The sequence below is a fragment of the Pundamilia nyererei genome, unplaced genomic scaffold (genome assembly GCF_000239375.1).
Source record: "Pundamilia nyererei isolate P.nyererei 1_Seehausen unplaced genomic scaffold, PunNye1.0 scaffold00002, whole genome shotgun sequence".
Lineage (NCBI taxonomy): Eukaryota > Metazoa > Chordata > Actinopteri > Cichliformes > Cichlidae > Pundamilia > Pundamilia nyererei.
Genome location: NW_005187403.1, coordinates 6,999,052 through 7,006,216, shown reverse-complemented (window position 1 = coordinate 7,006,216; position 7,165 = coordinate 6,999,052).

The following is a 7,165-nucleotide window of genomic DNA, read 5'->3' as shown; positions in this document are numbered from 1 at the left end:
GAAATGGAGAATTTAAAGTTTCAAGTTGTTCATCAATACATGCTTATTTCTGCCATATGAAGAAAGAAAATATTATTTCTGATAATGTTTGTATGAGTAAAATACATATTATTGCAGATTTCTCTCTGGTACTATTGATATCATTTTTACACTAAAATTAAAGCCAACTTTATTAGTAAATGAGTCTTTTGTAAACTTTGCTGTGTAAGCTTGGTGTTCTTCCTCCTTTTGACTGCTTCCATTTGGTGGTTTATTTACATGGTATCAGTTGGCACAATAAAGATATATGTAAATGTTACTTGGTGAGATTCCTCTTTATTTCTGGATAATCTGATGTTTGTCTTCCTGCTTAAAATGTTAAAACAAAAACAACAATCATGGAAACAACAGTGGCTATTACAAAGTTGGTACATTTACCTCATAGACAGTACAAGACTTCTGCAAGATACGCTCTAATAGATGCAATATCTGGTTTTCTGAAGAAGCAAAAAAAAAAAAAAAAACTGGAATGTATTCACTGTGTTGTTCATCATTATTATTCATTTTAATGATATGTTAACTTGAGTTAACCAGCTGTCTGTTTTACCCCCGCTGTCAGCCACTATCCTCCTATGAGGTTGTTCTGTTCTCTTTACTCATTCATTTTATGAGCACCACTATCAGAAGTCCTGACACAGTGACTTTGGTAAAATGGAGAAGCTGTTTATGGGCCTTGCTTGTTGATATTTAGCAGCAAGTAGCAAGAAGAAGTGATGCTATATAGCCCCTATAGTCCTCTCTTTAATCTGTGGTATTGCCCAAGGATCTATCTTGGGTCTCCTTTAATTACTATGTATAATCCTGTCAGAGTAACTGGTGTCCTCAGTTGCCAGATATTTACAGACTCAAAATGACCCCGTATTTTTCCTTAAAAGGTCATTTAAAATTTAAAATGTAAAAAGAAATCTGTTTCCTATGATCTATGTCCCCTCTAGTTTCTAGCATGTGAAATATCTAGAGACTGCAGATGAGTAATGCTGTTGCAGGCTAGGGACAACAGAAGTGTTCAGATTCACGGGCTACCTGTTAAATTGTGCTAAACTGATTTTAAGATTTACTCCTTTTCTTTCATTAAATAAAAGGTCTAGTTCTAGTATCTGCGGTCCCCTAACTTTATGTGAACCTCACCACTGCTTGAGATTCTCTAGCAGATCACTAATGAATATTCTTAATTTAGTGGCCTGACATTTTCACCCACTTTTGTGTGACTTATTTTTTTCATAATTGTGGAATTTGTTTTAAATACACGTGTCCTTTTTTTTTTTTTTAAATCAAATGTTGTTTCCATTTTATTCCTGATTGCATTTCTATTTATTGTGTTTAGTGTGGAAATTCAGCTTCTTAGAAAATTTTGTTACAGCTTTTTTATTTTTTAGCATTTCATAACACTTTTGAAAAATATGATACATAATTGTAGCAATGAAAGAATAAATGAGAATTTAACTGCAAATTTGAGTTTATTGTTTTGTAACATCCTTATAAACCATGTTAAAAAGTAACAGTTCAAGGCAGAGGTTTGGCAGTGCATATACGTTTATTGACAGTCGACATGTGGTTGTTTATAACCTGTGTATTCTGGAGAGGAATGTGAGCATGCACTCTTTCCCCAAATGTACTGGTTACACACTAAACTTTGGATTTTCTGTGTAAAAAAACAAAACAAAAAAACACCTCAAAACTGATGTGTTTGCATTTTTATATACTATGAGAAACCTACCTGACATGCTGTTTGGACCAATTATTTTGTGACAATGTCACAAATCCGTTACATCAAATTAATTGCTGATCAACTTTTGATATTTGAGTAGCAAGGACATTTTACTCATACAAGTGCAATCAGGGTTTTATGTTTTAAAAATATTCAAGAAAAAAGTTTAGTTAACAACAGTCTGAAATGAAATAATGTAAAAAAATAGGCTTAGAAAAAAAAATCTCGTTTTTCAATTGAAAAACATTTTTTATTACTGATAGTTGTTGTTGGGGTTAATACCACATGGTGAAATCAAAACGCCCATCTCTATTTTTTATTCATTTTTATTGGCTTGGGTTTTATTGACACACAGTAGCAGACTGCTGCAGTTTTTAAATGACCGTCACATCTGTTTTACTACTTTCAGTCTTTGGACCCTGGAAGACTGCTGAAAAGAGGAAAACCATCGAAAAGCTTCTCAGAGGGGCCAATACTTGGAGCTAGAGCACATCACTCACATCACTCACTCACACATACGCTGCCAGGCTCAGGGGACGTTAGAGAAACGACTTTGCAATAGTAGGATGTGCATAAGCACTCCTTAAGACACCAAAAATATTAATTAAAAAAGCAAACAGACAAAGAATGCTTCTGAAGCTGTTGAGCTTTGCTGCTGTTCTTACTGGAGGTAAGTCAGGCTCTTATAATTACATTTTTAAATTGTATGTTTGACAGTCTTATTTTTATTTTTCCTCTTTTCACCCCCAAAAATGAGCCAATCACAGAAAGTAATGATTCAGTTTTTTATTTTGAAAAACAGAGATTTTTTTTTAATAATCTTAAAAAGCAAAACATCAGAAATATGGACTGCCGGTTTCTGATGTAACCTGGCTGCAGGAATAATAATTACGTTTTGCAATATTGGTTTAAAAAAAAGCTTTTGGAAGAACATGATGCGCAGAAGATCATGTGACCCGAAGTCTCAGGAAGACACTTACGAATCTAAAAGTAATAATTACTTTCATTAGCGCAGTATATTTAACTGCAGATATCACAGAAGCTTGATTTATTTTTTTTTATTTTTAGTCTTTATTAATTGATGGTTAGGTTTAGGTTAGAATCCGGTGCTTTTTTATGATTGCTTGACTAATTAAGGATTCTTGGAAATCATGCGCAAAGTTGTTAAAGTGAAACATTTACCCAAAGATTTGTGCAAACTGACTGACATGGCTAGACTGTAGCTCTGTCATGCGACTTTTATGATTGATGAGCATTCAGCGTTCAGCTCATCAGCTGGGGAAGTTGTGTACTTATCAACCCAGCAAAGTAGTTACAGTCTCTATAATAAAAGCCATTATAGAAATTCACCTGAAGTGGAGAAGTAATGTAAATATCTAAACATCAGACTATGCAGAGAGAGATCATAGTGAGGAGATCATTTTCTCCCATAAGTAGTATTACATCAAAACCGAAAAGGAGCATATTATATCTATGTGGCTGGAAATGTGCTGCCTCACATGCTAACTTTCAATATTTTCAGCTCATAGCCAGTGCCAGTCAGGCTGGAGGGAGTATGAGAACAAATGTTACTTCTTTTCAACTGATACAAAGTCATGGTTGGAGGCAAATGAATTTTGTCTGGAGCATAACAGCAACCTGATGAGCATTCAGGACATTCATGAGCGGGTGAGAAACAAAAAACGGGAGACATTACAGAGATTACATAAATAATGTTGTATCATTTCTCACTCTCTGGTTTTATATTTTCATGTCCTGTTTCTAGTTATGGGTGAGGACACAAATCAGCTCAGAGATCTACTGGATCGGCCTGAATGACCGCACCGTGGAAGGTGTCTGGGAGTGGAGTGATGGGAGTCCTTTTATACAATATCTGTCGTATGTAATGCGTTTACTACTCTAGTGAAGCCCAACTTATTTATTTTATTTAGTAACCATGGTTCTTTTTCACACAACTTCCATTGCACGTGTGCTCATCTTTGTGGGTGAGCTTTTCCTTATCGGACTTGAGGGTCAAAGCCATGGTTGGGCATATCAGAAAGGCGCGAAAGTCATTAACATAATACCTGATCATTAAGAAATAAATGAAAGATGTGTAATTTTATCCATAATAATTATCCATTACGCTCCTATTTCAGACACTGGATGTCAGGCCAGCCTGATGACTGGAATGATAATGAGGACTGTGGTCAGGTGGTAGGCTATAGCTTTGGAGAGTGGAATGATGAAAACTGCGATAACAAGAGGAAATACATCTGCAAACACATCAACTGTAAGTGAAAAGAGTACAGTGGGGGAATTGGTTTGATCACCTCTTTAGCCACGCAGTTCAATCCAGTTTTATTTATACAAGGTTTGCACACATCGCATGCAGTGATCATGTGATATAATGGATTGTGGTGCAAAATTTACGTGATGTATTAACATTGTTGTTTATACACCAGGCCAACGATACAATATAAAAAATTGCTTCACATCTCCCTAGTCACCATGTATGTTGTAACCATAATAAAATCTGAGTGTTGAACATCCATTGGCTTGAAAAAACAGTAGTTACTAAATGTAACCCTGATTCTATGAGTATGAGCGCAACACCCCAAACATGTCATACCACTGGCTGTGTGATGTGGCCAGAGCTTAGTCTGTGCCTAAGGACACGTCGTAAATCATTCTTCGCTATAGCAGCTTAACCATATTTTCTTCCTTCCTCCTCAGCAAATCCTAGCCCACAGTGTGACTTAGCTAACGGGTGGATGACGTACGGCTCCAACTGCTACAAGTTTAAATCAGACACAAGAAAGAGCTGGACATCAGCTAGGCATGACTGCGTGGCGGATGGAGCAGACCTGGTGTCCATTACTTCAGCAGGAGAAAACCAGTTTGTCACGTCAAACATGGGTGAAACACATCTTGACCTCTGGATTGGGCTTTCCACACTGGTAAGAGAGGCATAGTGTAGGATTAGTAAACAGACTTACTTCTTTCTAAATGGACAATTTGACCTTTTTTTCTCCAGAAATGCAACAAGATTTCATGTCAAGTGGAAGTGGGGAACAGTCAGCTTGCCTGGTCTGATGCTACACAAGTGGGCTACACAAATTGGGCTGAAGGTCAACCCACAATGTAAGGTTTCATACTGTTGAAACAGACTCTCAAAGTCGATATTAATTGACTAAATCTTGCATTTTCCAACAGTGACACTCAGGTTGGCAGCTGTATTGCAATGATCAAGGATGAAACCAGTTCATTTGGAGACTGGAGGTCCCACGTCTGCAGACACGAGCGTCCTTACATGTGCAAACGTCCACTGAATAGTAAGACTGATTGTTTTGGAAACACAAGGTTTACCATTGTGAAAGCATTTTATTTGGTTTCTGTTTTTTTCTCTCACTATTTCCGACTCTTGCTTTCCCTTCTCACCTGCAGCCGTCTGCCCTGCTGGCTGGCAGAGCTTTGGTGGCAGTTGTTACTGGATGGTCAGTAATATCAATCTCTTGACCACCTGGCACGAGGCTTTTACAAAGTGTTCTGCTATAGGGGCTCACCTCCTGATTATAAACAGGTAAAGAAAAAGAAAATTTCCCAATCAAAGTGAGACTATTCTGACCAATGATAGTGTTACCAACTTCCTAAATAATAATAAGGTGCATAGTCTTGTCTTAAGAATTTAGCCTTCGTGAGTTCAGGTATTTGATCACACACAGTGATTCTCATCTGCCATGTTTGTTCCATTCTTCATGTGTAGTCAAGAGGAACAGTATTTCATTAATGGGAAGCTCCCAGACTTTCATCAAGTGGACATACCTGACATGTGGATTGGTTTATCAGGTCCTCTATGATTTCGTGCTCGTGAAAATGTGAAAAAGACATTGCCATTTTATACACGATTAATGAGAAGGCTGTCTAAAATCTAAAGTTATTTATGTATGTAACATTACCAGATAAGGACCAGGATGGCCACTTCAAATGGGTGGATAAAACCGAAATAACCTTCTCAAACTATGGTGCCGGTTGGCCCAGAAACACTGAGAACTTCTGGGACTGTGGACAGATCTTTACGGGTGAGGATCGGTGCTCTGTTGCTCTGTTCCTAAGCTAATCGTTTCGCGTGTCATTAGATTGAGGCTGCTATTACAAGACCGATTAACATTCTCAACATTCCTATCCAGGAAATTACGACGGCAAATGGGAAACAACCAACTGCTTTAAGAGCCTGGGATACATCTGTGAGATGACCGGGGGACAGAACCCGAAACCAACTTCAGCTCCTGGTCAGTCAAACTTCACATTCTCTCTTTCCTTGCGGTCAGACCACACCTTTACTGATAACTGTTGATTTGCTTTAGATTCCCACTGTGACACTGGATACTTGTTGTATGGGGACTTCTGCTATTACTTTGAGACCAAGATGGTGAAAAACTGGCAAGATGCTGAAGCACACTGTACCAGAGAGCAGGGTCACTTGGCCAGCTTCCACACAGAGGAAGAGCTGAGTTTCCTGATTGGTGAGTTACTAAGAGTACAAATCAAACTATGACTAAAGTGAAGTATTTCATTAACACACTCTATCAATGCTGATGTGCTTTTGTCTTGACATTTTGATAGCTCACATGCCAGGGGCAGCCTGGGTGGGTTTGAATGACATTAATGTTGAAAACCAGTTCGTATACACCGATGGAACACCTGCAGTAAGTGGCAAAGCCAGAGCAACCTAGATGGCACCAAAACTTGTATTTCTAACCTATTTTCTTATACTGTGTAAAAGTGTGAAAACATTCATCACAAACCTAAAAAACTTGAGACTATCCTCTATCCTTCATAATATTTTACGGTGTCAAAATATTACACATGAAAATACTCACGGTTTCTTCTGATCTCAGGATTTTCTCCCATGGGCGGCACACCAGCCTGACAACTGGGAGAATAATGAAGACTGTATGCACATCACAGGAACGACTCACAATGATCCTGGAAAACTCAATGATGACTTCTGCACAGCCACAAGGGATTATATCTGCAAAAAAGGTGTGATAAATGCATTTTTGCCTCTTCCTGAATTAATTTTATATACTGAGTTTATATTTAGAGTTATTCCTTGTTTCGTATTTCTGTAGCCAAGGGACAAGGGCCTCCTCTGCAGCCTCCAACATCTGGACCAGGTCAGGCTTTAAGCTACACTGACAAATGATGATTAAATACATTTATCTCAATATGCAAATGTGTGAGCAGCTGTGTTTGTTACAGGCTGGAACGATAAATGCGGTTCTTGGACCGCTGATCCTTTCAATGACTACTGCTACCTGTTTAACTACCTGTCGATGAGGACATGGGCAGAGGCTCGAGCTGACTGCGTCAATCAGGGAGGAGATCTACTCAGTATCACTGAGCCCTTTGAACAGACCTTCATACAGGGTATGA